The sequence below is a fragment of the Pinus tabuliformis genome, chromosome 6, assembly GCF_031772625.1.
Source record: "Pinus tabuliformis cultivar Carrire ecotype Pingquan chromosome 6, CPIR1, whole genome shotgun sequence".
In the NCBI taxonomy this organism is placed as follows: Eukaryota; Viridiplantae; Streptophyta; class Pinopsida; order Pinales; family Pinaceae; genus Pinus; species Pinus tabuliformis.
The window spans coordinates 1,687,430,382-1,687,454,157 of NC_142292.1; positions in this window are offsets into that span (position 1 = coordinate 1,687,430,382).

Sequence of the window (23,776 nt, forward strand, 5' to 3'; positions counted from 1 at the left end):
CAAGTTGATGGGCTCTAAGTTCATTTTTAATCCCAAAAACTTTATTGATTTGTTTCATTGCTTCATCAGGAGTATCAAGTTCTGCAATATGGAATCTAAGATCTGGAGAAATAGACATCCCTATCAATCCACGTGCTTGATATTGCCTATTTTCCCATTTAGCAGCCTTATCTTCATCCTTCAGTTTCTTTTCTTGGCCTGAGGCTATTCTGTAGAGACCTTTACTTCTAAGTAAATCCTCAATGTAGGACAACCATTAGAAGTAGTTGGTGCTATCAAGGGTAACTTGGTATTGACTTTCCATTTCAACGGAAACTAAAGCTAAAGATGCTGAAACTAAGTGTCCCAATGGATAGATCTCGAAAAATTAGGTTGGTTTAAAAAAAACAGCTCTGAAAACGGCTTCCGGATGAAGAAGTTATGGCTTTTTGAAAAAAAGTTGTTGAAGATGCCGACGAAGTGTGGGAATGTGAGGAAATGAAAAATCCGCCCTCAAAAAAAGGAGATTTGAACCCAAGACCTCTACTCTCTTAAAATAGCTTTGAACCAATTGAGCTATACAAAAAATTTGAGAGAGAGGGGGGGGGGGTTGATGCTTTGGGTTGCGTGCTTGCTTTGAGAAAGCTCTTTTTCCCTACAAAACAAAAAACACAAAACCCAACACGGACATACAAAGAAAATGAACCTTATGGCTCGAAGTTAGCTTTAGCCAGAAACTAAATATTTTCCTCAATGTTTCTGATTTTCCGAGATCACACTAAGGCGCAGCGGAAAAGAGCATACGCATGAGAAAAATCATTCCTTTCTGTTTCTGATTTGCCCAGATCGCATAGAGTCGCGGGGCAAAGAGCATACGCAGAAATGAAAGGTATAGATCCGGTAATAAAAAAAGCTAAATAAACCGAAACTGAAATAAACAGAGAGAAAATAACTGTAAACTGCAAATAAACACTGTATACCTCCAGATCTTAAAAATGACGTAGCTAGGGCTACCGGAAACCTTTTCGCGTGAAACGAAAGGGGTTCCTCACTGGAACAGATGCTCCCAACACAATAGAGCAGTCCTCTCGGACCGAAAGTAGTCAGAAATAGTAGATCTAGGAAATGATAGTCGCATGCAGTTCTACCGGCTTCAGATTTGGATCACCAAAGGACGCGACCCTCAAATAGCTTTGATACCATGTAGGAATTTATAGGGTAAGTTCCTCAGACAGAAAACCAAAGGACACCGCTCACAACCAGATCGCAGATCAATACACCAGTATTTTTGACGTGCTTAAAACCCTCAAAGAGGGAAACAGTCCATGGCCTGAGCCAACGCGGCCACTTCAGGCAATTTATTAATAAAAGAATGAAAATTTACATAAGCTTCTCTCATAGACGGATTACCCTACAAATGAACCTCCATGTGCTTTAAATAGAAATCATGGACCAATCGGGTGTCAAGCCACGGATCAAGTGTCGGTAATACCGAGGAGAGAATGAACTGTCGGATCACTACATATCATGACCGTCAGATTGTAAGTTACAAAATGTACATAGTAAAGAAACACACTTTACCTAACCCTATACTAGACCAAGTTGTACTTAACTATTTCCTATGTGTCGGAATATCCTAACAATTCTTGCCAAATGAAATCCCAGTGGTGAATGGGAATGGATAACTTTTTCATGATAAGGCTTCTAGATCCAATTCTGGATAAGCTTAATGAATTGGGAGATAAAAGTCCATTAAGATACTTTGCTGGAGAAAGATGTTAAGTTTAAGAAAAACATAGATGTCTTACGGTTGAAAAAGGCAAGATTTTATGAGGAAAAGACTCGTGGGAGAGAAAGGCAAGCTTTTCTAGGAATAGTTTGGTAGAATGGATAAAAATATTGATAAAAGTGGCGCGTTGCTAAATGAAATCATATCATGAAAGAGGGAATTAAATATCCGTTGATGAGATTAGAAAGAGGTAGTTGATCCATGGGAATAACTCTCAGCTCAACAGTTAACTAGAGGAAGTCAGTTCTAGGTTAGGTGGCGGTGCTCGATTTTCCCAGTGACATTCTTTATGCTACTCTGGTTTGACTCAATTTCATGAGATATTATGTATGCTAGCTCCTTACTCTTTATGTTGTCGAATCCTTAAGATTATGGGTATAATTGCATGTGACAACTACTGAAACCAAATTTAATCGAACTTAAATTTAGTAATGGGAGCATAGTAGGTGATTGATAGGTTGGCTCAAGGAGGTATGTGACAGAAAGGCACACAATGATACCTATTATTGAAGATATCTTACAACGGAAACATGGTTTTGATCGTATTTCTTGTTGTCAAATCTAGAAGGAAAGGAATACTACTATAGACACTTGCTCTAAAGTGGCGTTGAGCATAATCTAAGACCTTGGAAGATCATGGAGCAGTTATATGATACTTATATGAGTGCTATCACACGAATTTCATATAAGTCATGCAACTAGAGATCATACATGAATGAAGATTACATATTGAAATTTGTTTATGTTTTTTTCAGAGACATAATTCTTGGATGATTGGTAGCTTATGGTAATTTATGTTATGCATTTAGGCTTGGGATATGTACTGATGGACTTGATTGGACATGGGGAGGGATTTTAAAAGGTTTGACATTTTGCTCCTTTTCATGGATGGTTGTACTGCAAAACAACCCATTTTTTAATGCACAATTGTGCACATCCAAAATGTAATTTTCAGAATTCTTTAATAAAAATTAATATTTTTCTTGAAAAACAATCTTATAGTTTTTATCCATTTATATCATTAACTTACATATAAAATATCTATACATATTTTCAAGATATAAAATATACATCAAAAATTTTCATAATATACCCCTTTAGATATTATAAAAATACTATATTATGTTTTTAATACACATTAAAACAAGTGCAATATGCATAATTTCTACTTAGTACATACGTCTTAATATTATTAATTCGCCCACGGGGCTTTGGATTGACGGTGAATGGGTGCCTTGTTAAGACACTCCTTGCGATAGGTCATCGGTTCAAATCCCCCGTGGGTACATAGGTTAGTCTTAACATAGAAAAAAAAATATTATTAATTCAATTTTTTTTCAATATTAATATTATTAATAGTGTAAAAAAAGTAATATTTTTACCTTTACAATATTAATAAAATATTAGTATTTTAAAAAGTTTATTTTAACGATATATATATAGATATTATTTTGAAATGGGTGTGGGAAACACACATCATTTTTTGAATTATAAAATGGTCTCATATGACAAATACATAATTTTTTTAAATATTTTGAAATGGGTGTGACAAACTCATAGATTTTTGAGTTATTAAATGGTCATGTGTGAGAAATTATTTATTTATTTATTTTTATTTTTTAGAAGTGGACCCACTTACATGTGTCATGATGTCATATCCTCAAGTGTCATATGAAGTGAGCTATGGTAGGCATGGTATTGTAACAAGCCCTATTTATAAACTAAAGATCTTCATGGTAAAATTGTGATAAATATCCATGGTTCCATAATTTTTTGAAATGTATACATGTTTCATATGTTTTTAAATGTTTGAAACATATACTAGTTTTTTTATAGTTAATAATAAAATATTACTAATTTAAAATTAAGTTTTAACTTAGTTAGTTTATGTTTTAAATATGAGGTCTAATCTGAGCCAGGTAGGAGATCATGGTAGGACATCTATTTGGGATGAGGGATGGCATGATGCTAATCATCTAAATATGCATTTCGATTTTTCAATTCAGTGGCTAAATTACACTTATGCCCTCAGTATATTGGATGTTTACCTCAGGGAGAGGGAAGAGACATTATGTTGGGTGCACTCCTTTGTTGGGGAATATTTGCCATAAATGTGTTGTTTTTATATCATTTTTGACATGGGGATTTAGCTTGGTGATGGAAAAAATTATGGAATCTATGTGGTTTGGCAAAAGAAACACTCCTCCAATAGTGGTTATAGGAAGATAAGATCCCATAGATGAAAACTTATAGAAGGGAAGCATGTAGTAACAAAAGGATATTACGAACCACATAGAAAAACTCTAGTTTAAAATAAAAGAAAAATGATTTACTCTTGTTTCCAGGCTAAAAGGAATTTTACCATCTACAATTGAAGCATCAATATGATGAAATTAAAAATATAACTATTTGATTTATTCTGGATCTAAAACATTTTTTAAATAAAAATGTTACATCAAACAAATCTTTTGAATTGCTATTGAAAGCTATATGAAATAGCTTCAACCTTAAAAAAAAACAAATAGAAGTTGAGTATTTAACTCTCACTCCAGCCATATGATGTATCAAATCAATGATATATATAAGATTGCAAAGCAAGTAAATTTTCAATTTTCCTAAGTAAATCGAAGGAATTTCTTACAACCAACCAACAATCCAAAGAAAATCGGGAATGCTCCATTATATTACTATTTGAAAAAAAATATCTTTTAATTAAAACTTCACATTAAATTTTAAATGATCATGTTGCAACTTAACACAGATAATTCAGTAGCATTAGCGGTTTCAATGTAATTGAAACTAATCATAAGAAATCATGACATGGAAACAATGTGCTACATCGTTTTCCCTTTTCCTATGTGTTCTCAGGAGCTCGCTGGATAATTTCTATAAATCGCATGTGAAATGCAACTTGTGACTCAGCCCAACAATCTAGAAATTAAGTCAAATAAATTTCCTTTCATGATAATTGAGTATTTATCACTTCAGTAACTTCAATTCTACACATACTTATTATTACATATTAAAATTAGTTGCATCAATAGAAGATATATGAGTTTCAAGACACTTAAAGAGAATAAAATGTTTGTTCTTCATTCCATCTAACACATTCCTCGAATACAATTCTATACACTTTGCCTTAATTTGCTCTCCATAGGTTTCTTATTTCGTAATATGTAACCACAAAATGGTTACAAACATATTTTGTTTATATCCAAATTAGTAGGATTTAGTTGAAAATATAGGTAGAAAAAGCCTAATGAACTAATACAATTCCAACAGACAATTGGAAACTTTCTACTTCTAGATAATCGCAAGCTACATTTTCCAAATAAGCGATTTATTGATACACACCTCACCATCCATTCAAAAAACTTATATTTTCTATAAATTTAATGGAAAATCAAGATCTTTCCTGAAGCTTTTACATCATACACTCAGACTTCAAATTGGTCATTGACTCTTGTCCATGAGGTCCATTTGACTACCTTTTTTCAACAATGTAGCAGATACCCAAGGTTTCTTCCTTAAGTGGTTCCCCCATTTAAGTAATCCTTTCATCCCTTGCTTCCATCATAGTTTCATTGGATGTAGTTGAGGTTTCAACCTTTTACCTTGAGATGGCACATGATTTTCTTGAATTTATTTCTCCTAGATTAGGAAAATCGTTCTTTTACTATTTAGGCAATTAAAAACCACAAAATAGCAAGGATTAATTGGAACCATCAATGTTGGATTCATTTTCTTGTGTTCACTTTTTTCTGAAGATACCCTCCTACATTACCATTTGCAACATTGTTCCCAAACTCGTTATGCCCACTCTCCTTTAGAATTATCAACTACGACTCATTCATTTGAATCTCTTGTTTCATAACCATGTTTGCTGCTCAAAATCACTATTTGTTTTCTCCATCCATTAAGAATTCATTTACAAAATTAAATAAATTATGGTTAGTTCAAGGCAGATTAGTTACCTTCAAATGTTTTGTTTCAATCTTTCTCTTATATTTTTGCTCATATTCCCTAATTTTTTCATCCCTATTCAACAATTTTTTCTCACTCATCAAAAGTATGCTTGGATCCACTATCTCTCTGTTCCCTTCATTTTTTATTGTTAGTAACACATGATTTTTTCCATATTTTACAAAAGTGTAGTTGTTCCTTCTTCCATCTTAACTCACTCTCTTGTCATACTACGAGGATTTTCGAGGCAAGACATGGCAAGTATCCATCTACAAAATATCACAAAGAACTTGTTCTTATTATTTTCGAATTTGGAACTCCACTTGGCATTGCTCACTTACTAACAATTGCTTTCCCTTCTACAACCATGAAACTTTATATAATGTAGGACGTGGCATCCTATACACCTATAATTTCTCTTCCATTTTTGAGGAAACCATATTGTGATAACTACCATTATCAACAATCGACCTGCAATATTTACCTTTTTCTTTAGAAGTTGTCCTGAATAAGATTCTTCTATGCACTAGTTGACATACACCCTTGTCTCTTTCTGGTATCACTCACTTCATTATTAAAGATTCTCCTTCTTATAGAACATTGATACATTATTCTTCCCCCTTTGGAGTTTCAACCTCAAGTTGTATTACTTTTGCATGTCTTCTCCTTGCAGCATTTTCTTCACAGTCCCATGAATAATCACTTAATTGAATACAAGTATAACATCCCACTTGTTGATCTCTCCATCTTCCTCATCGTCTTAAAGAATACCTTATCCCTCTAGCATCAGTAATTATTTTTGGTTTTAAACATTGGCCTGAGCTGCCAGCTTCTCTCCTCTTCTGTTATTATTTTCCTTCGTAATGCCTTACTTTGCTTCTTTCACTCTGCTTCCTCAACAACTTTTATTCATCTTTAAATGCAACCTGATAAGATTATTCAATAGATCTCAATTACATTATACCTAATTCATCCTAAATGTTAAATCTCAAACCACTGATATATCTGGAAACTCTCTCATGTTTCCCCTCTATGTATTGTCATCTAATGTTCACTTTATAAAATTTGTCTGTATGATCCCTAAGAATCATCACCTTCTTCTTAAGATTATGCATCTTCATAAACAAAATTAATTGATAATATTCAAGAAGGAATTTACGTTCCAATTGAGCAATCATCCTACTCCATCTCTCGAGACCTACTTTGTTCTTCAAAGTCGTTTCTTCCTGCACCCTGTCCCAACATAATGTTGAATGTCCTCTCATCTTTGTGATAATAAAGTTAACTTGGTTCCCTTCAGGTATATCTGCATATTCAAAATGTTTTTTCAAAGCATTTATCCTATCCAGGAATTCTTATGGATCCAAACTTCCAATCTATGTAGGTACTTCTTCCTTTGAAATGAAGCCTCGACCAAAAATATAGTTTAAAATTTGACCTTTCAGGTTCTATAACTATCTCATCTTCCTCCTCTGCAAATTATTCATCACTTGTATCACATGTCTGATCATAATGCCCGACATCCTCTACAGGTTCTAGCCTTCACTGATGAGTTCTCATATCTTCCCTCAACTCTTTATTTGCAACTATTCAACTTCTTCCTTGACCTTTAGCTCTTCCAACTCTAAATGGCATCCTTTGACAAATATATCAGTCATTGGGACAACTTACATTACTTAGTTTCTTCTTTTATAGATCTTACTGCTCTAATACCGGATGATGCAGCAACTAAAGTACATTAAGGTCCATTTGCAAAAACTCTAGCTCAAAAAAAAAAACATGATTAACTCGTGTTTTCAAGCCCAAAAGAATCTTACCATCTTCAACTAAACCGCCAATATGGCGCAACTACAAATATGACAATTTGATTTTTTGTGGATGTTATACATTATTTAAATAAAAATGTTGCATTAAAAATTTCTTTCTAATTAGCTCTTGAAACCTATATGAACTAACCTCAACCTTAAAAAAAAGACAAACAAGAGTTGGCTATTCACCTCTTACTCCAACCATACGAAGTGTTTAATCGATGATCGATATTAGATTAAAAACCAAGAAAATTTTCACTTTTATTAGGTAAATCATAGGCATTGATTACATCCATCCAACAATCAAAATCAATTTTGGAACATTCCTCTATGATTGTATTTCCAAAGATAGAGATTTAAAAAAAAACTTAGCATCAAATTTTGAATGAGCAAATTGCAACATAAAACAGGGAATTTAGTGCCATTATTGGTTTCATTGTAATTGAATCAAATCATAATAAATCATGAATTGGAAACAATGTTTTATGTCATTTTCCTTTTGCTTATTCATTCTCATAAGCTCATTGGAGAATTCATGTAAAGCACATTCATAATGCAACTAGTGGCTCGCTTTTACAATACAGGAATTACATCAAATAAATTTCCATACATGAATGTTGAGCAATCATCACCACAACATCATCAATTCCACAAATTTAAGTATTATTACGTAGTAAAAATGGTTTTCTAGACAAAAATATATGAATTTCAAGAAACTTAGAAAGACTAAAACCTTTGTTCTTCATTCCATCCAACACATTCTTCGAACACAATTCTACAAATTTTCCCTCATTCGCTTTGCGTAGGTGTCTTCTTTTTTAATATGTGACCAAAAAATGGTTACAACCAGATTTTGTTTAGATCCACAAAAGTGGGACCTAGTCAACATAATAGGGAGAAAAATCCTAATGAACTAATACAATTCCACCACACATTAGGTAGTTCCCAACTTTGAGATAATTGCAAGCTACATTTTTCCAATAAAGTATTTATTAAGACACACATCACCATCTATTCTAAAAACATAGTTTTTGTATAAATTACATGGAAAAAAAAATGTTGCATGATGCTCAGGATCATTTTTATTTCTACAGGAAAAACACTATTGCAAACTTCAAAGTGGTCTAGGAAAGGGTAATAATAACTATGTAGAGTTACTTCACCTCAAGCTTCTCATCTTATTTTCAAATGAAGAGGGATGAAGGTAGTTATAAATATTCTAGGACTATTTGATTCTTATAAATTGGTTCAATGAGATCATCAAATGTCATAATGTAACAACCCTCCGTTGTATGTAACACTTTATTGACCAAAGCTAAGAAAAGCTATGTCTAACTTATAAAAATGAAAAAATGATTTATTATTAAATAAAAAATAAATATAATTTAATCACTTGCAAAACGAGACACCAAGAGATGAGATTATTTCCAAATAAAATCCTTTTGCTAAGTGGGAATGGATAACTCTTTCATGATAATACTTCTAGACCAAATTATAGATAATCTTAATGGATTGAGAGATAAAAATCCATTAAGTTACTTAGCTGTTGAAGGATGCTAAGTTTAAGAAAAACATAAAAACCTTGTGGGAGAGAAAGACAAACTTTTATCAGGGAAAGCCTTGCGAGAGAGAAAGGCGAGATTTTCTAGGAAAAACCTAAGAAAATGGATAAAAAGATTAATAAAATTGGGACATCATTAAACGAAACCATATCATCAAAGAGGGCATTAAATATCCATTGATGATATCAACAAGAGGCAGTTAATCTATGGCAAGAACTCTCATCTCGGGGGTGAACTAGAGGAGGTCAAGTATAGGTTGGGTAGCAGTGCTCGATTCTGCAAGTGACATTCTTTTCGCTACACTAGTCTGATTCAATTTCATGAGATGTTCTGTATGTTGGCTCCTTACTCTTTATATTGTTGAATATTTAAGCTTATGGGTATAATTGCATGTGTTATGTTTGTTTATGATATAATTGAATAATTATGCATGCGTAAATTACCACAACTAAATTTAATCAAAGTAGGTTGGGTATGTGAAAAATGTTATCAAAACTATAGATTCAAAGATTGTGGCCTATGGGCCAATCTTCCTCTGTAAGATATGACTAATTTGTAGGTCCTAAACTAGGTCTTAAGCAAATAATAGGTTACTAAAGGGGATGGCTATAAAATTGCTATAAGAAAATTATTCCAATGAATTTTAAAGCAGTGCCTAATACCTCAAAACTAATAAAGGTTGCAACAAAATATTTAAATGATTTATTCAGGAAGAACATTGAAATCGAAGCTAATTTCAAACTAAGGTTGATTTAAAATCTATGAATTGATTTATATCTTTAAAGTTTGCAATGGTATAGCCTGTGTCCTTAGGTTAGCTATGCCCGAGGTTATCTTTGTTATGCATTATGCATCGTGATTTGAATTGCATCCACTGAGGCTCGTTTTAGTTAAGATACATATTATTCACTATGTTTCGTCATGCATAAAACATATGTCATTAGTGCCTTTGACTATGACAGTAGGACTACAATCATGTTGTATGGATATACTAGCTATTTTTTAGAATGTAAGCATGGGGGTGACAACTTAGCCATTTAATATGAAGTTGTGATTTGTATGAAATCCATTAGTGCTTTTTCTGATCATCAAAGTAATGAAATAAAAATGCCTAATTTTATCTTGTTGGATTCTGATGTCGATTCTTTCCTCCGGGATATAATGTATGCATAGTAAATGTGAAGTGCTGATTTGGAACGTGGTAACTAAGTCTATTAATTTAGACCTAAAATTCCACATTGGTGGATGTAGTGTAGACATTATATACATGGAGTTAAATTACATATCTTAGTGACCATTGTAGGGATTGATGGAGGGAGTTTTAGAACAAGTAAAGGATTACTGTGTGCATGGATCACTAAAGAATGGTGAGGGTCAAAGTGTTATGTGAATTATGTGCGGGGTTAAGATTGAATGTTAATTTATATCTTGTTTTTCAAATACCAGCATAATTAATGTATGAATATGTAATGACCGATACTTGAATGATGGTGCATAGAATAAAATATGGGGAGGACAAATTTAACGCTCCTTTTAGTCAGTGAAAGTTAATTCAAATATTATATTTATCGGTTTGTATCAATAATGTAATGAACATTTAACTTTCCCCAAGTAGGTGCCTTTCCCATCAAGGCTCAACTTATTTTCCATGAATTGTTGACCTTCTCTAGAACTTGAATATTATATTTTCTTTTGATTCATTGACTATTTTTGCACATATGGTTGAGGGCTCGCAACATGTCTCCATGTCTCGCATTTTGAATGTTGCAGTGGCATGTTGTCCACTCCTTCCAGCTCACACTCTCCACGAACAATAACACCTTCTATTCATTCTCGTGGATCACAATACAATTTGTGGTTTGCATTCTCCATTTGGAAACATTGTGCTCAAATAATCTTGATGTGGCTTGTCACATGCACAAACAAACTTAAACAAAAAGCTTATGGAATAACTCGTGCATGATGCATCAGTTGAAATTGACACCTTTGGAGTGTTCATTGACCATATATGCAACGTACATTAAAAACGTGTATAAGTAAAGAATCAAAATAAATATGGCCAAAGAGCGGATTTACAATAACAATGTTATGTAAATTACTTAGGTTAAAATTTTAACTAATATATTAAATATAGATGTATATGAAATGTTAAGAGATGAACCCCTAAAGAATTAACTTGGTTGAAAATTATGTCTCTTGACTGTAGGCACTCGCTTCTCTAATATCGAAGCATATGTTCTATGTCTGAAAAAAAAGAAGTTATCCTAAAGGCTCTAATTTATGCAGACCTTACTATTCAAATGACTGCTCGCCACATTCTTTTGGGGATTACAACTGAGAACAACCTCATTGATACTGCAAGGAGAGAATGAATACACTATAGCCTTGTCATGAAAATCTAGAGATAGACATCTAGGACACTGGTTAATTAATAGATACCTCTGCCTTTTGGAGTTAATGCTTCTATTTTTTTTTTCAAAACCACGCGTCATTAAGCTCAGTGGAAACATGTGATTTAAATCAAGTGACAACTTTTCAATTTGATGGTCAGATAAAATCTCCTTGTCCACCGTTGTTTCATTTTCAATAACTCTTTTCCACTTGTGTTATCCATAGATCCGGACATGTATGAATTGCATAACTGTACAAAATATGAGCTTACCCTTTGATGCAAAATATTCCACTCTGCAAAAGCATTTGGTGGATAATGGTTATCCTCCTGGTCATGGTTATCCTTACTTTGGATAATTTTTATCCTTCATTACACGTAGACAAATCACACTAACTTTATCTTCTCCTTGCAACAGACACAGATGTGTAAGGTGAAGAGAAGGTCAATACTAACATTAGTACCACATCTTGGGCTCCTACAACTGTCGCCATAAAACTCTTCAAAATTAACAAAGGCTCCAACAACAATTCACTGTATACATGTTGAAGGAGACATTATACATTAATAATTTTATGACCTTCATAAGTAGGTCAATGGGACTGGCACCATAAGTACATATGGTGTAAATACATAATAGTAATGTAAAAATCGCTCCTAGTGCTTCCTGATTAATACCAGTGAGACAATATTAAATACAAGCTCAAGATCCCATTCCCAAGTTCACTAAAATTTCGATGTGTAAATTTTTGCAACTCATGTATGGAACCTAAAACATAACAACCTTGGTTTCCATATTCATCCAGATAAAGATGGGGTTTTTTCAATATCTCACAAATAGGAACCTTTCAAATCTGAAGCAAAAAGAAGATGATTCCAGTAGAATGATTGTAGATATTACAAATGTACTTCTTACGGGAAGTAATAAGATAAAAATGAACTGTGTTTCTACTATATATAAACAAAGTATACATGCTTTATGAAATGAAAAAAAGATTAGATATGTTGGTGCTGGATGCACTTGAAGTAGAAATAGAGCAATTCGAAGCAACCTAATGACTAACAAGAAGAATAAAGTAGATTAGGACTATGACTAGGCCGAATTAATTAACAAAATTTTGGCAAACCTAAAGGTTTTGCATTAATACAGTTTAGGGTGATATAAGGATCTTATGTTAGTAGTAAAATAATATATGCATCAGGCAAGGTGTGCCATATAAAAGGTTCTAGGTGATGAAGAGAGACAATAAGAAACCATGCAACAACTCGTTGTTAAATCATAAGAGGCTTCAACCATGTTGATGGCAAAGTGGTACTCGTAATGGTGATTGTTGTGTACAAAGATAATTGGTTTCAATAAAATGATATCTAGCAATTTATTCAAATAAATTGACAATCGTACAATCTGAAATGCATATTTTTTACCAGTATTTCCTATTAAGAAATATGGGAGAAGCGTACCTATCAAATTGCATTGATAGTGTTGTATTGTTTTGAATATGACAACATAACAATTATTGCATAAAAAAATTATTTTAAGGAATTTAGCAATTGATGCATTATATTCTACCATGTCATGATCTAGTGTTAAATTGAGGTATCGACATGCTATTGACCTAGGTTCACACTCTGGTATGCATAGTGCCTAAAAACGGATTTACAATAACAATTTTATGTAAATTACGTATGATGGAAATTTAAGGAATATAATAAATATAGATCTATATGAAATTTTAATAGAGGAATTCCTAATGTATTCACTTGGTTGAAAATTATGTCTCTTGAATGCAAGCATTGGTTGCTCTAATACCGAAGCGCATATTGGCAACATCTCAAAACAAAGAAGTAATCCTAGATGATCTCACTTATCCAAACGTTATTGTTTAGGTGACTTCTCCCCACCTTTTTGTGGGGATTGCATCTGAGAACAACCTCATTGATACCATAAGAGAATGGATGTATTAAAGCCCTATCCCTCTTCGGCCCTTGAAATAGGGTGGTGTTAACACTACAAGAAAAAAGGTCATTAGTGAGGGTCAAAAAATGTCACCATAAGCTCATTGGTGATGGTCAAAATAGCCTTCGTCACCAAAAACTGAACATCACCAAAGGTGGCGTCGCCAAAAGTATAGGTGTTGTAGTGACATTCAAGGTCCATCACCAGTAATGTTTTATAATGATGGATAGTGATCGTCACCATTTCACATGAGCAATGGTGACAGATCTTAGCCTCCGTCACCAAAAAAGTGAACATCACCAAAGGTAGCGTCACTAAATGTGTAGGTGTTGTGGTGACATTGAAGGTCCATCACGAATAATGATTATAATGACGAATAGTGACCGTCACCATTTCATATGAACAACACCAATTTATTATGATGGACTTTTCATGGCCATCACTATTAATTCATATATATGGTGACGTTCATTGACCATCACCATTTCATATGAACAACAACAATTTATGGTGATGAACCTTTCATGGCCATTACTATTGATATATATATATATCTATATATATATAGATATATAGATATATATATATATATATATATATATATATATATATATATATATATATATATATATATATATATATATATATATATATATATATATATATATATATAGATATGGTGGCGTTCTTTGACCGACACTGTTTCATATTTTGGTGAGGATAAAAAAATGTCACCATAAGTTTATTGGTGATGGTCAAAAGAGACTTCATCACCAAAAACTAATCGTCGCTATTTCATATCAATATCAGGGCACGATGGAATCGAACCACCAACCTTTTGCTTGCAAAGCAGGTGCTCTTCCATTGAGCTAGCACCCTTCAAAAAATTAGACCTTGAAACTTTATAGATTGTAAATTCTACAACTTTCAACAAATTATAAAACTTTGTAAAGACCTAGAAATTCTCTTACTAAACAAATAAAATAGCATCGAAGTTGTAGGTCCCTACCTATTGGTTATGGAAGTTATGAAAAGTGGGTAGAAGGAAAAATAAGTACATATAAGATACTAAATATGTTTAGTTGAATACTCAATTAGAAGTGAAACTTTGAAGATATTTATAACCTATAAATGACCTATAATTATCAAACTTAAAATATGTAGTTACATCAAATATTGATTTCTCACCTTGTGAATCATGTAAATATGTTGTAACTGATTTGCATGCCAAAAAGTAAGAGAAATGAATATTCATGATCGAATTATGAGTAATGACCTACATGCTTGAATCCTACTGGCTATGGAGTCTAGAAAACTAATTGGGAGTGCTTCTCATTATTAATTAATTCAATATGTCAAAATACGACAATCAACAACAATGATCCTGAAATGTAGCCAATAAACATATCTTATAATTTTAAGTACAAAATTTTAGCTAATATCTGTAGTGCACACCAGGATACACAACAAAAAATAACACCTACACTCCATAATAAATAAATAAATAAATAAATTAATACTACAATTTTTTTAGCACTTAACATATTATATTAACATAAATGATGCACAATAGTTCACAAGTTCCAAATGACATGCATAGTTTCTAATTTATCTGTTATGAAATTATAAGTAATTGAAGAGCCTACCATAGGACAAACTTGAAATAGAGAAGCATAAATCACATTAGTATAAAGTAAAAACAAAAAAAACAAAAAAACAAAACAAAACAAAAAAAAAATCATTGCAAGGACATCAAAGCACTTGTTTTCACTTTGTAGCAAAACTATTCCATTCCATACATTACCATATCTATCTCATCGTTACTAGTTTTCATTTTCACTTCCATCTCATTCTATTTTATTTCCATTCCATATTCATCCTTGTTCATTTTTAATAACTTTTCATTAAACCCTATCCACTCGAGAAAAAAATCCATCTAATTGTTCACCAACAAGATAATTTTGCAAATTCTATTTAGTTCTATAGGGATGCTATAGGATTGAGGAAAAGCTACAAGTAATTGAGATTTTCATATCCAAGCATTCCAATTTTAAACAAAATATCCTAGAGGCATGATTTGTATTGAACAAAAAATGAAAATTTGGAGTATCTCAACTTCCACATGGTACCCTGTACCTCCATAGGAATCCCTATAGGTAGATGTAGCAGCTTCAACATATAAAATGCAACATTGTACATAGTATAAATCACACCATTATTCACTATGGGGCTCATGTCTTACGTGTAAGAAGTGACATGAAGAAATTATATAAATGTTCTCAGAATTTGCTGAGATACCATAGTCATGTGAGACAATCAATGATATTCATCAAAAAGATGACACAGTGTCACGTCACCAACCAAGGATAAACAAGAAAAAATAGAGTTTAACCAAAGAGTTCATTAAGTAATTTGAAAGGATATCTAAAGATAATACATTACTAAAGGTTATGATTATATTCTCGGTGTTGATCCATTTCATTTTCACCACCCTTTTTTCTCAAGCATGCTTGCATGCCATTTTACTTCTTGTCAATTTTCTACAAGAAGAATAATTATTTCTACGGAATTAGTTACATGAACAATTATAAGATTGAAATGATCTATAAGAAAATCCAGATAGGAAGTACAATAAGTTTAATAGAATAAAAGCACAACAATGGAAAGTCATTTCGTTTTGTTTTCCCTCTTCCTTGACTTTTTTTGGGATTCTTCTACTATAATTGTTGCTAGAATGCATATGTTGATTGTTCAAAATTTAAAACCCTTCCTATAAGAATTTCCATAAACAAAACTACAAGATACTAAAATCAAGTTTATAAGGAAAGGAAAAACAAAGATAAAACAATAGGATAACCCCCTTCCTTTCCAAAAAAAACCTTCTATGTGTTCTTCTATGGAATGGGAATAGGGTTTGTTGTGGGGAAAAATGCCTATGCAGGACGATCCTATCCACCTAAGGTGTGACAGTGCCTTAGCAACAAACAGATACAACTATTCTGGTTTCTTCCTTTATGAAATGTGAAAGAGGGGAGATCGATAGACTTACCGTTGTCTTCCGTTTGTCCCTCGATCTAGATCCTCTTCTCTTTGGGTGTTCACAGCTACTTGCCTCCTCGCTTGCTCAAGAGAACAACTACTTGATTCCCACGAGATCACAAGATAACAGCTACCTGTGACAAGAGAACAGCTACTTGCGACAAGAGAAGAACACAACACAAAGGCAGATATTCATATTCACAAATGATTCAGGATTAGAAGTAAATCAAATACACTAATGCAATCATACAAATACATCAGTATATAGGAGAAAACCAAGATAGCTTTATTGATTGATAACAAGGTTCAGGAAGAGATACAACCCAGAGGGCTCCAATCCAGCATCTCCTTCCCAGCAGAATGGAATTCCTTCTTCAGCTCCCTTCAAAGAATTAAGCACCCAATGTTTCCAGTCTCAAACCAACAGCAATTCTTTGCAATAACAAAATTCCAGCCTCTAGATCTCATGGAGGAGAGATCTATATATAGTTATTTTGGAGAGAGGATGAGTCAGCTTGAGATCTGACTAGTGTCCTCTCCCTCTCTCAGTTCTTGAGTCCACTTGGAGGTTCTTGCTTCCACTTGGAGATTTGGAACCTCTTACTCATCACCAGTCGAATTCCCTGAGGCAAGTGTCATTTTGGAAGCTTCCTGAGCATTGACACATTGAGGAATGAGCCTGCCACTTGTCCAAACTCGCTCAGCGCAGGTAGCTAGTGTTGGAGTTGACATTCAACGTAGGTAGCCAGTGTAGCAGTTGACATTCAGCGCAGATGCTCAGTGGAGCAGTTGACATGATCCTGAATTGACTTGTTTTTGAGTGGTTTCAGGTGGAGAACTTCTGTGAATTGCTGTGGTTAGTTAGCCTTGTTCCTCTAGGGGTAGGAACAACATGTTTAGGGAATTTGGATCCCTTAGATTATGGACATTTCATGCTCAATGCTGTAAGGCACAAAAATGTCTATAACAGTTGCCCCCTAAAGTATGAGGCCGTTTATCGGGTGAAATGCTTTATCCAGGAGGGTCCGAAGTTCATCCATTTGCTGGGAGGAGACCTGTAATAAGATACAATACAATACATTATGATTCATACTGCTTTCATGATCTAGCTGAGGCAGGCATTCCCATGCTCAGCTTTATAAATTCATTTTTGTACATAGAACAGACGATCGTCTGATGGTAGACTGATAATTTTGGCGAAATTATCATCCTTTGAGTAGGATGATCATCTGCTGCAATGATGTACATGTCAAATGTCTTTATCTTTCCTGAATATATATCACAGCCCGGATGGATGAAACTAGATCCGGGGCCTTCAAACTCATTCGATCTTCACTCTAAGTACAAGTCGATCCATGTGAGAATTGCGCTGAAGTCAAACATGGAAAGACATCGCTTGATTACCGGTTAATGATGTAAACCGTTAACAAGCGCGAGAGGAATCACCGATAATGATAATGACCCTCAAGGTACTGCAGTACAATTCACGTGGTGTGAATAAAGGACTTGGCGTCGAACACCATGCAAAATCTTCTGGTCGAAGGTCATTGATGTATACCTGTCGCCGGAAGTGAGAAACTTGCCATTGAGGCATGCAAGCTTCAAAGTACTGAAGGGGTTGTTCCTAGATCAACTTCTTGGATAATGAGCTGATGTCGACAAGAAGCGATCCGTCAAAGGAGGGCCTTGATGAATCCCACATCAGTGACACGGAACGGACCTAATGATTTTAATGGAGGTGAAAACGATCTGTGACATATGATTCAGGGTGGCGGTCATGAATGGATGAAGGATAATGTATGGCAGTGGATGGGACCCGGTTGACTCTTTCTGAACGACTTCTCTTGAACATATGGCGACACTGATGCGATGGATCGGTAGCATTACCCAAAATATGGATGGTATGGCGAGACCATGGTGATGTGACTGGTGAATGAGACAACCCAACCCGATTGTGGTACGGAGGAAAAGTGTCATGTTCAAGAGCGACCTGCTACCATCAAAGTTTTCTCGATTTTCTCCCAATTTTTCCCCAGTCATTGCTGACCAGTACCTCTTTATTTTTGTCAAGCTTGAGGAGGATAACATATGCTTATTCTATAACCTGCCCTTCGGGCAAGCCCATCGCTATGTTTTAACGAGTCTAGCGATAGTGAAACTCGTTCTCGTCTAAAGACAAGTTTGTCGCTATTTAGTGGTTTAACGAGTCTAACGACAAGGATAACTCGGTCCTTTTCATTTTTAGAGAGTCTGAAAAGGTACGTAAAGTTAACTCCAAAAGTCCTTTTTCGTCATCTAATCCCTTAAGTCCGAAAAAGTATAAAACAATACAGAAGGGATGAGTTTTCGATAGTTTTAACGAGCCGAACAAAACAAGCGCTCGATCTTTTTGTGCAATAATCCCTCAGGTCCAAAAAGATTAAAATCTAGAGGAGGGATAGCACTTCCGGTCACTTTAACGAGCTGGAAGGCCAAAACTCAGCAATCTTTTCATATTTTACGAGTCAGTTGAAAAGAGCTTAAAGAAGACTCGTCTTCTGAGGAACGAGTGATGAACAGGGTTAGCAGCTGATTCCAGGTGCAGGTTGGAATTTTCCAATTACGGCAGTGTCACAAGGATGGCTAGGTGAAATCACTCTTCGCAGTTGTTCCTCAAAATGGGTAAACAATCATATGGAGGTAAACGATCGGCTGAATGAAAAGTGGAGGTGACGGTGCAAACACGACCAAGGCTTTTATGGCTGATAAGGTTATGTACACAATGGTTATTTTACCGGTAATGGGTTCATTTTTTAAAGAGCTTGAATGCGCCAAAACACTGCTCAAGCTTATGTTTATTTTTTAACGAGCATGAATTCCGCGTTAAAACTGCTCGGATCTTGCGTTTATTTTTTAACGAGCATGAACTTTATGCTAAAACTGCTCGTCTATATAGTCAAATTTTGATTTTTTACCAAAACTAGCTTTTCTCTTCTCAAGGATAGTACTGCATTCTCAATTGCTGCATCAAACTTAGTTAGAAATGAATAACATTTGCTTGAAAATGAGATTAAAACCCTAATATTTCGCTTTGAACTACGTAAAAAGCAATTAAAAAGTGTTTTTACCTCTCATTTTACCATTTCATTTGAACTTGGTTTGTTGGAGCTTTGGAGGTGCCTCTTTCCCCTTGATTTTCACCAGCTGATTTCGGGAGATTCTGTGGACGATTCTCGGCGCCGTCTGGACCAGGTAGGAGCTAAACCCTAGCTCTTTCTTTTCATGGTTTCATTTTTCCATTCTGTGCCTGTTTCCTTGTCTTTCTGAGCACCTGGGGTTTTGCCAGGGCGCCCTGTCATCAACGCAGGTTGTCCACTCGAAACCTGCGTTGAATGTCAAGCTGCCTTGAGGCAGCTTGACCTTCAACGCAGGTGGAACACTGTCTACCTGCGTTGGGACTAGAAAACTGATTTTGTGGCACAGTTTTTGATGAAATTTCGCCATTTTCTCATCAAATCCAGGATCTTACTCATTCTCTTGTTTGTTTTGCAGGGACCTTTGAGCAAAATGTCACTTACATGGCGAGAACGAGAACATGAAGAAGAAGATATGATTGCTCTCCATGACCCTGTCACGGTGAACGCGCTGCGGAACTGTGGCCTGCTGAAGTTTTTCCGTATCTCTAGCATGAGAGCACAGATCTCTTTACTGCAGTATATGCTTGATGCTTGGGATCCCATCAACCAAGTATTCCAGATTAGGGGAAAATCCATCCCCTTGACCATCGTAGACATTTACTTCTTGACTGGGTTGTCAAGGCGGGGTGCCCCCATTTCTTTGTCAGGTTCGGCCCGGGGGAATGACTCCGTGAGAGACTATGTCCGTCAGTATTGCAGGGAAGGTTCCCAGCCGAGCAGAGACGGCAAGGTCGTTATCCGTGAGATTACTGATAGGTCCCTCAGGTCCATTCTGTATACTATCGGTAGGATGGCCGGTAGTGCATCTCTTCATGTTGCCAACAGGTCTTATGTACAGCACGCCTTGGAGTGTCTCCAACCGAAAGTATTCAACTGGTGTGATGCAGTACTTGTTCAGATGAAAAGTCAATTGACCAAGGTAAAGGACGGGAAGCTGAAGAACTTTGGATTTGGTTCTATTTTGACTGCCTTCGCCTTGGAGAAAATACCACTGATGCAGCCTCAGTATATTGCACTCGACTTGCCTTCTCCGATCGAGCCACGCATGCAGAGATGGGTCGATCACATGTCTAGGCATGCTGGTCAACCTCAGATTACTTTCACTGATACCTTCTTCAGGTGGTTCGAGTGCCAGGAGATGGTCTATTCCGAGTATCCATATGTGGGTATGGATTTCCGAGGTGATCCGGATTTGGTGTTACCGGATGGCGAACAGTGGGGCGCTATTGGTAAAATCTCTGACCATATCACTGTTTACTGCTTTTATTCATAATGTTGCTGTGCTTTATTCTATCAAGACTTTTAATCAAACTCTTGTGTGCATGCAGATGTTGGTCCTGTTCGTCCAACAGTTCGTCCGAGACCGCCAGTCGCCGCCCCAGCAGGGGAGCCTGCTGGGAGAGTTATTCTTCGCGACCTTGACGTGGCCGAGACCCTTACAGCTGTGCAGGAGCAGGTTGAGAGCCTTACTCTCGGTATTCCGGATGTACGGATCGATGAGTTACCTTTACAGTTGCAGCGGCATACTACTGGTGTGCCTAGACGATGGACTCGTCTCTTGCGCATGATTGCACAGGCCGTGACGTGCTATCATGAGCATCACTAGGCTAGGGTGCCCCCTAGCACTTTTGAGTTTTTGGGTCATGCGACCAATTTTTGTCTTGGTTACAGAACATTATGTGTAAACGATAAACAGCTTTTATATATATTTTTTGATTTTCGAGGTTTATTCTGGTTGAGTTATATGATCCACTTGTACAACATTGATGATGCATTTCTTTTTATAAATGTCGCAAATGTCTATCTAACACATAGTTTGCTAATGAATCGGTTAATGTGTTTAAGTTCCTGGAAATATGTTGGTATTGAATTAAATCAAACTGTCTTTCCAAAATCTTAACCCTTAGAAACATACGATAAATAGCTGGATTACGGACAGAATATATACCATTGAGTTGTAGTATCACGAGTTGTGAGTCTAGCCTGACGATTAGTCGGCGTATACCATGGGCGATGGCATCAGAGAGGAGTTCTATCAACGCGCTATACTCAGCGATATTATTCGTTGATTGCCCAATACACACACCTCTGAAACTCACTAACTCGCCGCTTGGATCAAAACTGGCCCAGGCCGCGGAGGACAGGTTCTGCAAACTACGACTCGCTCCGTCAGCATATCCCACACATGTCTCAGAAAGGTTCGACATCTACAATAAATGTAAAAAGGTGGATTACTCGACCAAAACAAACACTTTAGCGAAAACAAAATACAACAAAAGAAATCAGGTTACTATTTAGGCATAGTAACGCTTGAGATACAACCCGTTGCGGGGTTGCACCAGTGGAATTCCGTCATAATCCATTAACTCGTAGGCTCCTTTTGCTAACACTCGTTTAACAATATAGGGGCCCATCCATAAAGAATTAAATTTTCCTGCTCCCAATTTATCGGATTCTTGGTCGTAAAGCAAGACCAAGTCACCTTCTGAGAAGACACGGGGTTTGACATTTTTGTCGAACTGCGCCTTGACTCGTTTCTTATGGGCTTCGTTAGCCAACGCAGCGTCACGACGAGTTTCATCCAATTGGATTAATTCCAAGAAACGTGCCTCTTCTTCTGAAGTTCCGGGGAGGAGATCAATTGCGAGTTTAAGAGACGAAATTTCACACTGGACTGGTAAGACTGCCTCCAGGCCATACACCAGTTGGAAAGGTGTGAACCCAGTCGCATTCTTTACCGATGTTCGGTAAGCCCACAAGGCTGAGTACAGGATTAGGTGCCACCTTCTTTTGTGAACCCCGATCATCCTTTGCAACATATGCTTCAGGACCTTGTTGATTGCTTCAACTTGTCCGTTGGCTTGCGGATAATACGGGGTAGAGCTGTCGTGAGATAGCCCTAGCTTGGCAGCTAATTCAACCATCATGTGATTGCGAAAATGCGATCCATGATCTGTAACTATAGCCTGTGGTACGCCGAACCTGGCGACTACATGATTGAAAAAGAAAAGGGCAGTTGTTTCACCAGTGTTATCCAATGTAGGCATCGCCTCGGCCCATTTGGTAAAATAGTCAACGACGACTATAATATACCCATGCCCCCGGTCGAGGTGGGGTTACATTGCATGAAATCGATGCCCCATTTGGTGAAAGGCCCAAAAAAAACTATTGGCTATAAAGGTGCGGGCGGTCTTCTGGTTTTGCTATCAAAAATTTGACAAGCATGGCAACTTCTGACTGCGATTATGCAATCTTTGAACATGGTTGGCCAGAAGTATCCTGCTCGTAAGATTTTTTGTGCTGTTGCATATCCAGACTGATGCCCCCCACACGCGCCTGAATGACACTCATTCAGGGCTTTTTCGGCCTCCTTATGGGTAAGGCACCTCCTCAGAACTGTATCGATACCACGACGGTAAAGCGTATCACCGACGATCATGTAGTCTTTAGCTTGGTATCGTATACGTTTCTGTTCAGAGTGAGAGGTGTTAGGCCTGAATTTTTGGGTTTGGAGATAAATTATGATATCTCCATACCACTCATCGCTTGTAGATATCAGAAACAAATTCTCGTCCACGATTGACTCTTCAGAGGTTTCATCGTTGGACGACGATGGGAGATCGCACAATAATTCTGCGAAAACTAGAGCTTTCTTTGATTTGGATTTTACAAATTCCAGATCAAACTCTTGAAGGATCGCTATCCATTTTGAATATTTTCCCCCTAGCAACTGTCGCGACAGTATATACGTCATGGGGTTGCAATCTGATAAAATGGTAGTTTTCCGAAAGAGGACATAATGTCGAAATCTTTGAATCGCTTGAACAGCTGCAAGCGCTAGTTTTTCAACATAAGAATATTTGCTTTCTGTATCATTCAAGTTTTTACTTAAATAATATATAGGATGTTCAATTCCATCGACTTCTTGAACTAAAACCATCGCAATGGTTGTATCCGCTGCAGCCAGATACAGGTTAAAATCTCTTTGATAGTCTGGGGCATACATTAATGATGCTTTTACTAGAGAATCTTTCAGAGCATCAAAGGAAGCTTGCGCCACCTGATCCCAGACAAAAGGTACATCCTTTTTCAAAAGACGAGTGTAACCTTTAGC